The sequence below is a fragment of the Protopterus annectens genome, chromosome 9.part0, assembly GCF_019279795.1.
Source record: "Protopterus annectens isolate FY-2018-M chromosome 9.part0, PAN1.0, whole genome shotgun sequence".
Taxonomy (NCBI): Eukaryota; Metazoa; Chordata; order Ceratodontiformes; family Protopteridae; genus Protopterus; species Protopterus annectens.
The window spans coordinates 332,834,979-332,848,659 of record NC_056743.1 but is presented as its reverse complement, the minus strand read 5'-3'; the positions used below and the strand labels follow the sequence as shown (position 1 = coordinate 332,848,659).

Genomic DNA, 13,681 nt, shown 5'->3' with positions numbered 1-13,681 from the left:
TTGTCTCCTTCCCCTGTAACTTAAGTAAAACTGACTCTTACATTAAGTGCTGTAATACTTACTTTATAGCTTTAGGACACCTTAGGGAACCTTGTGAACTGCAATAGCCCAGCTACGCTCGGGCTTTCTTCGCTCCTCTCCCTGCCCCATTTCCCTCCTGCCCCCAGTACCTCTAAATTTATAGTACTATAGCCACTCCCCACTTTCTAGATCCTATCTGCTTTCATCTGGGATAATTCCACCCAGCCCCCATTCTTCTACCTACATTTTAATAGCAACTATTAGCTTTCATCTGGCATTCTCCCATCCCCCTTCCAGTACCTTTACCTCACCACTCTATCTTCTGGTGTTGCATCACCAGATAAAACAGTTCCTTAACTCACTAGCTGAATCACAGATAATGATATACTCCTCTTTACTACCCCACTTGTTCGCACCATACCTCCTTACCTTGTATGAAAACCAGTTTCTCACGGGATTTCAGGTCCCGAAAGGCCATACTATCACCCCAGCTGTAAATCCTCCCACCTTCAACCATATTTACAGTACCAGGTCCTATCCAACATCTTGTTCAATCAACATCTCAACCCCAGGCACATTAGCTCTAGATCCAAACACTACCACAAACTAATAAACAAATTACTGAAGTTCATCACCAATTATAGACTTAACCTAATACTTGGTGGTGATATTCACCCCAACCCTGACCCACCCACTTCACATACACATACCCCCTCTACTTGCATTCTAAGCTACAAACCTACAATTAATAGGCCAACTAACTCTCTCCTAGCCTGTCATCTCAATATTAGAAGCATTAATAACAAGGTACATGAATTGCATGCACTTCTGGATGTCCACTCCCCTGAGATTCTCTGTTTATCTGAAACCTGGCTAAAACCTAACACTACAGACAATGAAGTGTTACCACCTGGGTACAACATACACAAACTGGATCGTGCTTCGAGGAAGCTGTACTCTATAAATCTGAGTTGAATGTCACCATAGATGTAATAGAACCACCTCAGATTAATAACTCTGAGATTCTTGCCACCAAATTGCAACTTAATAAAAATAAATGCATTAATATCATCTGTATGTACATTCCCCCAGGTAACAATATATCTACACTTGAAGATATCCTGCACTGGCTATCATGTCACTTCCCCCAAGAAACCCTACTACTTGGAGACTAACATAGACTGGGGCACCTGTTCCTCAGAATCCTCAACGACCCATATTAACCTGCATGCATTTACACAAATCATATCCACCCCTACCAGGATAGGTAAACCCAACCAAAAAGAAAGCATACTTGACTGGGTTACTCATAGTCACCCTCAACTGTACACCTCTGGTACCCACCCTGATGGCCTAAGTGATCACCTTCTCACATATGTAATTAAGCAGAAAGCCATCAATTCCCAACAACCCTTACTCAGAAAGGTTAGAAACAATAAAAACTTTGACCCTGCCAAACTCCAACAAGAACTAAACTCATACAATTGGTCTATTCTAAAACACCTCCCCTTAGAGGAAGCAGTAGCATACTTTAACAACAAATTCCGTGAGATTCTTGACTTGCATGCACCTGTTCGTTCAAACAAAGGCAAAAACTGCGCCATGGCTTTCTAGAGAGTCTAAACTCAAAATTACCCTTAGAAACAAAGCATGGGCTTTATGGAGTTCTTCTAAAGACCCCCAAGATCACATTAAATACAGGCAATCCAGGAACGAAACTAAAAAATCCATTTTACAAGACAAAAAACAATACTACTGTAATTTACAGACAGTAAATCAAAATAACCCTAAGAAGTTTTGGGCAGGTTTAAATAATCTACTACATCCTGGACAAACTGCAATCCCAATCCCTGCTGCTACTATTGATAAAACCCCTGAAGATGTTTGACAGTTTTAACTGATTCTTCATTGAGACAATTCAAGCCCTAGCTAGCCAACTACCTCCTAGCTCCCCTGGTCCTGAAAGTAGCACCCCTAGAAACCTACTTGAATTCAGCTTCCAACCAGTCACCACTTCACTTATCCGTACCTTGATCAAAAAATTAAAACCCACTACAATTTCTGCTGATCAACTCCCTGCAGAGTACCTACAAAAATCAGCTGATGCTACTGCTTACCCAGTCTCAATACTAATCAATCGAACCATAGTAGAAGCTAAAATTCCCACCATCTGGAAAATATCCTATGTAATCCCACTTTACAAAGGAGCCAGCTCTACTGAATTCTCCAGTTATAGGCCAATAGCTATACTCTCTCCACCTGCAAAGATTATGGAAAAATGTATTCACAGACAACTCATGCACCACCTAATCCAGAATCACCTTATGGCAGACACTCAGCATGGCTTCCATCCTCATCACAGCACTACTTAAGCCCTCCTAGCCTTTACCAACACCATAAACCATAATTGCAACAATAATTATATATCCTCAGCCTTCCTCTTGGATCTTTCCAAGGCATTCGATATGGTTGATCACCAACATTTAATCCACACCCTGCAAACATTCTGTCTAGATTCTAGAGCCCTTTAATGGTTTCAATCCTACCTGAATGGTCTACAGCAGGCTGTCCTCTGGCAGAACAAACCCTCTAACCTTCTACTTAACACCCTTGGAGTACCACAAGGCTCTGTACTAATAACACAGCCGGTGATTCTCTCTTTGCAAACTCTGTAAGTAGATCCTGGAACTCTCTTCCAGCTGATATTACCTTACTTTCCACCTTAGGTCAATTTAAAACTAGACTCAAACATTTGTCACTTAACTGGCTATGTCAATGTATCAAGCCTGGCTAACTCTCTCTAGAATGTGTAAAGATCGGTTAACCAGTTTACTGTGCAATTTAATTTTATCCCGACTTGCGCTCAGGACTAACTGTAACCTGTGGAACTTGTTTAACTTGCTTACTTATGTAATCTCTGTAAATAGTCTGTTTGTAATATGTAATGCTGGTATTATGTAATGCTGTATCTGCTTACCCTTGGAGCTTTTCTCCCCGGGCCTCCGCTGAAAATGGACATGCATCCAGTCGGACTATCACGGTCAACAAATGTAAAACTAAATAAATAAAATAAATGTCTACAGGTATTCCTAACAGAATTTCTGGGAAGAGGTGAGATCTTGTATAACTCTGGGATTTCTAGCCATCATTGGAAATGGAGAAATCAAGTGGTCAGACTGAGGGATTTGATATCCAGGTGAGGCTTGCCAGAGGGCATCAGTTCTTGAAGGGGATCCAAAACCTAATGTGGGTTCACTAGATCAGGCCACAGAAAACAGAACCAAACCTGTTGAGGTCAAAAGAAGGCACTGAGAATCACTTTTGCCTTGCACCAGGCCATAATGAGAGGAGTTGAGGGCTAAGCATATAAGAGTGATTTGAAGGTTGGCCTATCTGGAACCAGGTATCTTGAACCTGCCTCCCCTCAAAATGCCACCACCCCAGCTCAGAGGAGTCAAATCCATAGTTAATGTTGTCCTTGATGGGGGAACACAAAAGGGCATCCCAAGGAGACCAGCATAGAAGTCAGCCTCTGTAACGTATGCTGTTTGCAGATCTTGTTGAGTGAGACGGGATGTTGCATCAATTGACACTTCATGGATAAAAATTTGCACATATAATCTTGCGTTGTGGGAATACAGTAAGAGCAGCTGCCATGGATCCCAACAGATGGAGAGTCAGCTATGGCAGAGGGTTCTGATGGGGTAGGAATTGTAAAGCTTGAAGACAGATGACAATCTGGACACAGGAAGCTTGGCTACTTATATGGTGGTACCCAGGTAGCCTATAAATGGTAAGAGATGAACCACAGGTCTCAACCTCTTAAGAGGCCAATGTGGAAGGCAGACCCTAGCAATGTGTGACAAACAGTCAAAATGTGGAAAACCCTATTCTTGCATTGTGCAAAAACATGCCATTTCCATGGGGCCTGACTGAAGTGGGCTTTCTGCCAGAAGTATTAAGTTACCAAACCACTTGGTTAAGGGAATATTAGACATTTCATAATTATTATAGTTTCATAGTATAGTACTAGGCTATCTGCCCTAGGGCATTTATAAGTCTAGCCATAGTGTACGTGGCTTTCGCCACCCCATGTAATGATACAAAAGTGTACAAAATAAATTTAGTTTACAGTGCCTCTGTCTAGTAATGACACAGAGATGACCCCCGGGGTAAACCTACGATCACCCATCCACTCGCCAAGATTTCTCTTGAAGAGAGTCAGTGAGGGGCTCTGCCTAACATGGACTGGGATCCTGTTCCAGAGTGCGGGAAGCCTCTGGGTTATGAATCTGTCCCTCCAGCATGTCCTATTCACTTGTGCTGAGGTTTAGATCTTTAGCTCTCGTGGCTCTGATGGATTTGGATATTTTGAGGTGGAGTATGTCCATTAATTCCGGATTGGACATGGCCTTGTACGTCAGGCACAGATCACCTCTGAGCAGGCGGTATGCTACTGAATAGAGCTGGAGTTTTTTAGTCTGGCAGCATATGACATATGTTGGAGACCCTTGATCCTCTTGGTGAGGTACTTTTGGGGTCTCTCCAGCTGCTGCAGGTGCCGAGTGAGGTACATACCAAATGGGGCATTGTACTCAATCATAGGCCTGATAAGGGAGGAATATAGGGGTACAATGACATCCTTTGATCTGGATGTGAATCCCTTCATGATAAGGTGGGCAAGGTAGAAGGCCTTTCTAACCACTTTGGCGACGTGGGTGTCAAATGAGAGATCACTCAACTTGGGTCCCCAGGTCTCCGATTACTTTTTCCGTACTTAATGGATTACCACCTATGTGGTAATTTGTGGGTACTTTGTTTTTCCCAAAGGGGATGACTATACATTTTTTGGCATTTAGTTTAAGGCCATGACTCTGGCACCAGTCGTCTGTTTCTGTAAAGCCCTTCTGAAAGATGCATGTGTCACAGCTGGTGTATCGACTATGGCGCCTAGTTTGCAGTCATCTGCGAACTTTGTCAGCCACAAACCCCCTATGTTTGCCTGCACATCCGAGAAATAAATGCCGAACAAGAGGGGTCCCAAGACAGAGCCCTGTGGGACTCCACTTGTGACTGGCTTAGAATCTGACATAGCTCCAGCTATTCTGACTTTGTGGGTTCTGTCCTTTAGCCAGTTTGCTACCCATCTTGTGACATATGGGTTTACATTTAAGCTGTTGAGCTGGTCTACGATGCCTGAGTGGGGTATTGTGTCGAAGGCTTTTGCCAGGTCCAGGTAGGCTGTATGAACTGCTTTGCCTTCATCGATGGCTCTAGTGACCATTTCAAAAAAGTCCACCAGGTTCTAAAGGCAGGATCTGCCTTTTACAATGCCGAATTGGGTAGGGTCAATTGTCTGTAGGTCCCCGATGTCTTTGTTTATGAGTTCCATAATGATCCTTTCCATAGCTTTGCAGACCAGGCTGGTCAAGCTTATGGGGCGGTAGTTTCCAGGGTCTGTAGAGGCGCCTCCTTTGTGGAGTGGAACCACTATTGCTGTACGCCAGTGTTCAGGGACATATCCTGTAGTAAGGCTAAGATTAAACAGCATTCTTATGTGCGGGTTTACCTTCTCTATGAGTTCACGTGCAACCCGGGACACCGTCTGGTCCCATAGATGCTGTATTTTTAGCTTTGCTGAGAGCAGCTCTCACCTGGACATCTGAGATGTCAGGGAGGTCGCATTCAGCTGGGATAAATATTTCATCTTTTGGGGGTGAGGGAGGGGAGAAATTTGCACTGAACCTGTCTGCCAGTATGTTGGCAATATCTGTGGGTTCAGTGTATTTCTTGTCGTTATGAACTAACTCTGAGCATATCTGAGGGTTTCCGCCCAGGTTTCTAACATAACTGAAGATGGCCTTGTGGTTATCTTTAGTGTCCTTAGCGATTTTTCTCTCAAAGTTGGCCTTTGATGATTTTATGAACGAACGTAGTTTTTTGCTAGTACTGATCAGAGATGCTTTCCCTTTATGGGACTTTGCTCTGTCTTGCAGTAGCTTCCTTCTCTTGTTATAAAGTTTGTTTATGGTTGGGGTCCACCAGATAGGACTCCTGCCTTTGGTGGAAAGGGTCTTGGTTTTATTTGGGATTGCATGATCCATGCATTCTTGGAGATGCCCGTAGAAAGCATTTGTGAAGGATTCAGCAGTGTGGGGTGTGGTTTCCACTGGCCCAGGGGGCTTGAGGGATACCATTTCAGTCCTAAGGAGTGTAAAGTCGGCTTTTGAGAAGTTTCTCACTGTGGTCTTTCGTGCTGGGGGTGGAGGTGGGATATGAATATCTAAGGTTATTAGTTTGTGGTCTGATCTCACTAGTGAGGGGTATACTTCCGGTGTTGAGCATGTTGTCCCCACGTTTGTGATGATCAGGTCAAGTATATTACTTCAGTGACTAGTTGTTCCATTGCATTTGAGTTAATGAATTCCAGGAACCTTTGGGCTAGAGTGTTAGGGCTTGAATAATGCACCCAGTCTATGTTTGGGTAGTTGAAGTCTCCCAATATGATGGTATTTGGTGAGACATTCATATCCTCCAGTGTCTTCAGGAAGGCTGAATGGAGTTCCTGAGATTGAGAGGGTGGTCTGTAGCATGCTACAACAAGTTGTATAGCAGTTTTGCCTATGGTTAGTTGCACATGGATGGTCTCCAATGCTTCGTGCGTTGCCACTAACCTGGAGGTGTGGGTGTCTTTAATGAATATGGACACTCCCCCTCCTTTTGTGGTTCGGCCCAAGTTTTGGGGCCGAAACGCATGATACGAGGTATAACCTAGTAGGGCTGGGGTGCTCTCAGGAGCCTTGAACCAGGTTTCAGTTACTGCACAGACATTGATGCTCTCCATACTAAGGAGTGCTTCGAGAGCCTGCATCTTGAGATTTAGACTTCTGGCGTTGAGCAGCATTACCCTTAGTTTTTTTTCCTTTTTTGTTTTCTAAGGTGGTGGGTTTGTCTTTTGAGCCTTGCCTAAAAAAGGCACTATGGGGGTGGCAAGAGCCTTAGCCAATATCCGGAAGCCCAGTGGTGACAGGTGCAAGCCGTCCCTTGCGAAGCAGCATGGCTTGTCCAGCATGTCATCCCAAGCAGACAGACATTGGATCCCCCTAGAATGACACCAGTAATTGAGCCAATTATTAAAGCTGATCATCTTGTCTTTGTATTGTGGCATAATTCTTGGTGAGGGCAAAATGCTGCTCAGCGTCAGGGTCATAACGGCCTGGGCTACATAATCAGAGAGCTCCTCTATGTCTCTTTTCATGTAGTCCAAGGAGGTATGTCTCAGGTCATTCATGCCGGCATGGACAATGACGGAGTCATATTTGTACTTGCTTTGGAGTGACCTGAGTGCTTCTGTTATGTGGTGGATCCTAGCACCCGACAGGCAGCTCACCGTTACCCTCTCTTTGTTCAGCCTGGTAAGTGGAACGTCACTGTGTCTGACTATAGAGTCACCTATTACTAGTGCATCAGGCATGGTGTTTTGCCTTAAGGGCTGTGATTGTTTGGCACACTGACTTAGTGTACTATGTGTTGCATGTGCTGTGTTTTGAGGTGGTGTTTTTTTGGGTGTCTGCTTTGGGAGCCTCTGTTGTTTTGGTAAGTTTTTTATTAGAGCCTCCGAGTATGCCTTTGTGTTTTTATGTGTTTGGTTTGCAGTTGTGGTTGGTTTATGTGAGACTGGGTTTGTTGTGTGTGTGGTTACCTTCTCCTCATGTCTGGTCTTGCTAGTCCTGTGTTGAGAGAGTTCAGCCTGCAGTTTGGCTATATAGTTGCATCTCTCACATGTGTTTGTGTTTGTTGGGAGGAGGAGAGGGTTGTCTGTGTACATGAGACAATTGTAACATTGTCTCAGGATTCACAGATTAACCAGCTGAACTGGAGAGGCCATCAGTAATATACCACTCAACATGCCAGAATAGTATAAGGGAGTGATGTGAAACTGGGTCAGAGAGCACTTTGAAGGGAAGTGGGTATCAACACGGGTTGTAGGTGGATGTAGTGCTTACGTTAGTTTAAGGGTGCTTCACTTGAAAGAAAGGTTTTAGGAGCAAGTGCTAGGCTTATAATATTTAAAAACAAAGAGCAATATCTGCAGCATAGTGTCCTGTGCGCAAGCATTGATAATAAATTATTCTGTCTCCAGCCACTGGGTTTCATACCATGACCTTTACTAAAACATTGCTCTCCCAGTTTTAAAAAGATGAATGTACAAATGAAAATATGAATAAGTGGCTAACAGTGAACATTTTCACTGTAGGGAATTCCAGACTAACAATATTAGTCTAATTTTTTTACTTATATCCTACTGTTTCTAATATTGGTTACTATTAATTAGGAAGTCATTTTGTTAAGAAAGTCTGTCTGGATACCATTATGTGCCATGGATGTTAAAAAAAGACTTGTCTTTCCCAATTCTACACGGTCTTCCTGCACAACTAAATACATACATAAATGAAATAAAACAAACAAATACATTAAAATCATTCTCTCCCCGAGTACCACCTGCAAGAGCAGCAGCACGATGGTAGCAGGCAGAGCAACAGAGACCTACCACCTGCAAGAAGAGCAGCACAATGGTAGCAGGCAGAGCAGCAGAAGCCTACCACCTGCAGGAGCAGCAGCACGATGGTAGCAGGCAGAGCAGCAGAGACCTGCCACCTGCAAGAAGAGCAGCAGAGACCTCACAGAAACACCAACACAAACTAGATGTAATGAACTTCAGAGCTCATTAATAGCCAAGTAAAAAGATAACTGGCATTTAATTTAGTTCCAATACCCACAATCGCATTAGAAGAACCACCAGCAAATCAGCAATGAAATATTAAGCACAAACCAAGAGGGTGGATACATCAGCTACAGATGCACACTGTCCACCAGTACAGATTCAGTCTGCTGATAACAGCAAATTAAGTCCCAAACTATGTGTCACACCCCACCACATACAGCTGGCATCCTTAGCCTCTTGCAGTTGAGTAACATTGCAACAATTTTTGCCTGCTGCCCGCCTACATCTTGCACTTAAAATTGGGTCACTCTCCTTTCTTTAATAAGACAGCCCCTATCTACTCAGGCAGCAAGGACAGATTATAAATAAAAGTGCGAACAGCATACACAGCATACACCTGCTAGCGTCCTTGTATCTTATCCACAGTCGGAGTGAATTACCCTGTAAACGAATCCTCCACAGCTTGAAGTTATTGCAGTGCCGTGAAATCTGGTAGGGGCAAGTGACTGGCTCTGGCTGCATTGTGTGCCTCCTGATTGGCTCCTTTTGCCTCAGGAGTAGTTACTTCATTGACTCATATACTGCAATGCCGACTGGCTGTAATTGCTGTATATAAGCCAGTCAAAAATCACAAAGAGGAGCCACCACTGTTCAATGCAGAACAGTGGGCAAAACTGACTACAAATGTGGAGTGTTCCACACAATCTGGAGCATTTGGCTGCTCAGATTTGAGCTGGTTCCACTTTGGAATTTTCACAAATTACTGTACTTCCTAAGGAAGAGCACAAACAGTATAAGCAGTCCCTGGCATGAACTAGTGAATCCCTTGTGGTGGCCCTGATGAGCCCAACATCTACGTATGGGAACCACTGCAACCCGAGTTGAGCTACAATCACTACCATGCTTTTAGAGAACACCCAGGGGGCTGTGGTGAGACCAAAGGGCTGCACTCTGAAATGGAAACACCTGACTCCCACCTGGAAGCTTACCTTCTGGACTGAATAGCTATCATGAAACGTTAATAAGAGTCTTGTAGGTCCACCAAGTACATCCAGCCTTCTTCAGAATAGTACAGTGTGTACTGAACTATGATCATCCAGACCTCTGCTCAACAAACCTGATCCAACTTGCTACAGTCCAATATTGGTCTTACGTCTCCATTTTGACACTAAAGAAAGTACAGTGGTTTAAAAAAGTACAGTTGTGTACACTTACCAGAAATCTAGATGTTAGAGTGTATTCACTGTTGCAGTCATCACATTTGGGGTTATCCCTGCCAGGGTAGCCATCAGTTGGCCCGAATACCAGAGGCTTAATATTTCTGTGTCGGTTGCTGCTGCTTCAGGACTGATGTCAGGTAGTCAGTAGTATAAAGTAAGGCAGCCGACGCCATTACATCAGTTTTTCTTGCCATGTCAGAAGCCCCGAAGTGGGAGCCAGAATATGGTGGAAGAGCCCCATCAGTAGAAAGTAAATACCAAAAAGGTCCTTGTAAGGAGAACAAGAGAGAGAGAAAAGGGGGATGGAGGGAGGGGAAACCAGGACTGCAACAGTGAAACATGAAGAAAGTACAGTTTTGTACCTACCATAAATGTAGATGTCCGATAGGTATGCATCTGCAGTCATAACATATGGGTTGTCCTGCCTCAGGCAGCCCTTCGGTCGGCCGGATTCCAAAGTCTGGGTCCGGCGTCGGCTGATGTCGCCTCCTCCCTGACGTCAGAGCGGCTGGGGTATAAAAGCATCAGCCGACGCCATTTTCCTCAGTGTTTCTTGCCCCAGATGCCAGGTGCCCTCTAGGAAGGCTAAATTTGGATAAAGGCTGAAAAGCTCTAAACATTTGCAAATTATATACATATATAAACAAACAAATACACCATAATAGATTCCCCCAGCTAGCTGAAAGAGGGGTAAGTACCCTAGGAATACCACAGAGGGGAAGGAGGGTGGGTAATCCTGACTGCAGATGCATACCTATCGGACATCTACATTTATGGTAGGTACAAAACTGTACTATGTCCTTCAAGGATGCATCTGCAGTCATAACATATAGGTAGAATACCATAGCCAATCTGGGGGAGGAGGTACTAAGAGAATTATGGTGTAGTTATGATCCCCTGCAGTACTGCAGTTGCAAACCCTGCTTGGGATCTGGAGTATAAGGGTAGATTGTAATGCTTGGCAAATGTATGCACGGAGCTCCAAGTAGCAGCTTCTAAAATGTCCTTGGTAGCCACCCCTCGTAGGAAAGCTGTAGTGGTGGCTGTGGCCCTTGTGGAGTGAGGCCTGATATTTTCAGGAACTGTCTTTCCGTGAAAGGAGTAGCAAAAACAAATGCAATTTCCTATCCATTTTGAAATTGTCTGTTTGGAAATTGCTCTTCCTTGCACCCCAGTTTCATATGCTACAAAAAGTTGGTCAGTTCTTCTGTTAGTTTTAGTTCTGTCCAAATAGTAGCGTAGTTGTCTGTGTATATCCAAGGTGTGCAAAAGTTTTTCCTCTTTGTTCTGTGGGTTAGGGAAGAACGTAGGCAAGTGAATAGCTTGGTTCAAGGATACCCTAGATACCACCTTTGGCATGAAAGTAGGATTGGTTCTCAGTGACACTCTATCCTGGTGAAAAATAAGAAAAGGCTGCACTGCCATTAATGCCTGTAACTCAGATACTCTTCTTGCTGAAGTGATTGCCAGAAGGAATGCAGTTTTCCAAGATAAAAACTGGAGGTCTGCTGATGCTGCTGGTTCAAAAGGAGGTAGCGTCAGTTTTTCCAGCACAAAATTGAGATCCCATGCAGGTAGGGGGGGGGTCTTCTTGGAGGTTTAACATTTTTGATCCCTCTCAAAAATTGTCTGAGAAGAGGGTGTGAGAAGATAGGTGGATCCATATTGTATTCTGCTGAAATTGCTGAAGCATGAATCTTAATGGATGAATAAGACAGGCCATTGTGGAACAATTCTGCTAAGTATTCTAGGATGTGTGCTAGGTTTGCCACTGTGACATCTGTGCCCTTTGATGTGCTCCAAATGAGAAATCTCTTCCATTTAGCTGAGTATGCCTTTCTTGTGGAAGGTCTGCGAGCCTCCAGGATAATGTCCTTCAACCTCTGAGATAGTACGGTGTGGTTGGGCTTTAAGGAATCTTCCAGGCAGTTAGCTGCAGTGTTTTCAAGTTGGGATGCAGGGTCCTGAAATTGTTCTGCATTAGAAGAGGCCATAGGGGAAGAGACCATGAGTGTGCCTGAGACATGCTTCTCAGTAGCGGGTACCAATGCTGCCTTGGCCAATGCTGCCTTGGCCAGTCTGGAGCTATTAGTATGACTTTTTGGCTGTTCCTCCCTGATCTTCAGTAGAACCTTGTACATCAATGGGAGAGGTGGAAAAGCATATACTGTTAGGGCCTTCCAGCTGAAAGAGAGAGAGTCCACCCTCCAGGCTTGTGGGTGGTATGTCCTTGAGCAGAATTTCTTCAGTTGGTGGTTGAGTGGGGAGGCGAACAGATCTATCTCTGGGATTCCCCATTTCTTTGTTATGAGTCTGAAGATGTCTGGATGCAGCATCCATTCATGTGCATCCATGGTAGTTCTGCTTAAGCTGTCTGCTAGTGTATTCTCTTTTCCTGGTACGAATTTGGCCTACAGCTGGATGTTGAGATTCAGGCATAGGTTCCACAGATCCATAGCCATCCGGCATAGAGGGTAGGAATGTGTGCCTCCCTGTTCGTTTATGTACCACATGACCGTGGTGTTGTCTGTCCGTATTAACAGGTGTCCTTGCTGGAGGAAGGGTCTGAATGCCTTGATTGCATGTCTTACTGCCAGCATTTCCTTTTGGTTTATGTGCATGCCTAGCTTCCCTTGAGACCATAGGCCTTGGATACGTTTGTCCTCCATGTGTGCTCCCCATCCTCGGTTTGAGGTGTCCGTGGTGATGGTCTGCCTTGTTTTTGGTTTGTTGAAAGGCAACCCTCTGTTGGACTGGCAGGCCTGAGCCCACCACAGGAATTCCTTTTGAAGGCATGGAATGATTTGTATCATGGTTTCTAGACTGTGACTGTGTTGAGACCATACATTCCTTAGGTACCATTGTAATTTCCTCATATGCAACCTGGCATGTGGAATTAAAATTATGCAGGATGCCATGTAACCCAGGGCCTGCAGGACTTTCCTTGCAGTAAGCTGAGTTTGTCTTGTCAGAGTCATGAAGTAATCTGGAAGTTGTTTTTGTTTTTCTTCTGTGAGAAAAGCCATCTGAGTGATTGTGTCCAGATCTGCACCCAAAAAGGTTATCCTTTGGGATGGTACTAGTCTTGACTTTTGGATGTTGACTGTGTATCCCAAGGTTTGTAGCAGGTGTATGGCATAGGCCAAGTCCTTTAACAACTTCTTCTTGTTGTCCGCTTGTATTAGGCAGTCGTCCAGGTATGGATAAATTTGAATTCCCTGAAGTCTGCAGTGTGCAATTACTGATGCCAGACATTTTGTGAATACTCTGGGCGCAGTAGATAAGCCAAAGGGCAATGCTGAGAATTGATAATGCTCTGATCCTGCAAGAAATCTGAGGTGTCTTCTGCAATCTGGTCGAATAGGGACGTGCAGGTATGCCTCCTTGAGATCTAGAGTCACCAGTCAAGACTCCTTGCCCAACATGGGAAGAAGTTGCTGTAGGGTCAGTATTTTGAATTTTGGCACAACGAGGTAAGTGTTCAGTGTGGACAGGTCGAGTATAGGCCTCCATTGGTTTTCTTTTCTTGGCACAAGGAATAGTCTGGAGTAAAATCCTTGGCCGTGTTCTGTAGATGGTACCCTTTCTATAGCTTTCATCTGAATTAACTTGCTGATTTGTCTTAAAGCCACTACCTTCTGGTTTGGTGGAAGGTTTGGCATTCCGCCTTTTTTTGGCAAAGTATGGAAGTGAAACCTGTATCCTTTGTCTATTA

The 13,681-nt window shown here is 44.3% G+C and overlaps 1 protein-coding gene across 1 annotated transcript in view; it reads right to left on the bottom strand.

Annotated features, from left to right (window-relative positions):
- The window catches only part of LOC122811222 (V-type proton ATPase subunit B, brain isoform), a 1,846,974-nt gene that overhangs the window by 575,394 nt on the left and 1,257,899 nt on the right, over positions 1 to 13,681 (bottom strand). The gene's annotated exons all lie outside the window — the stretch shown is intronic.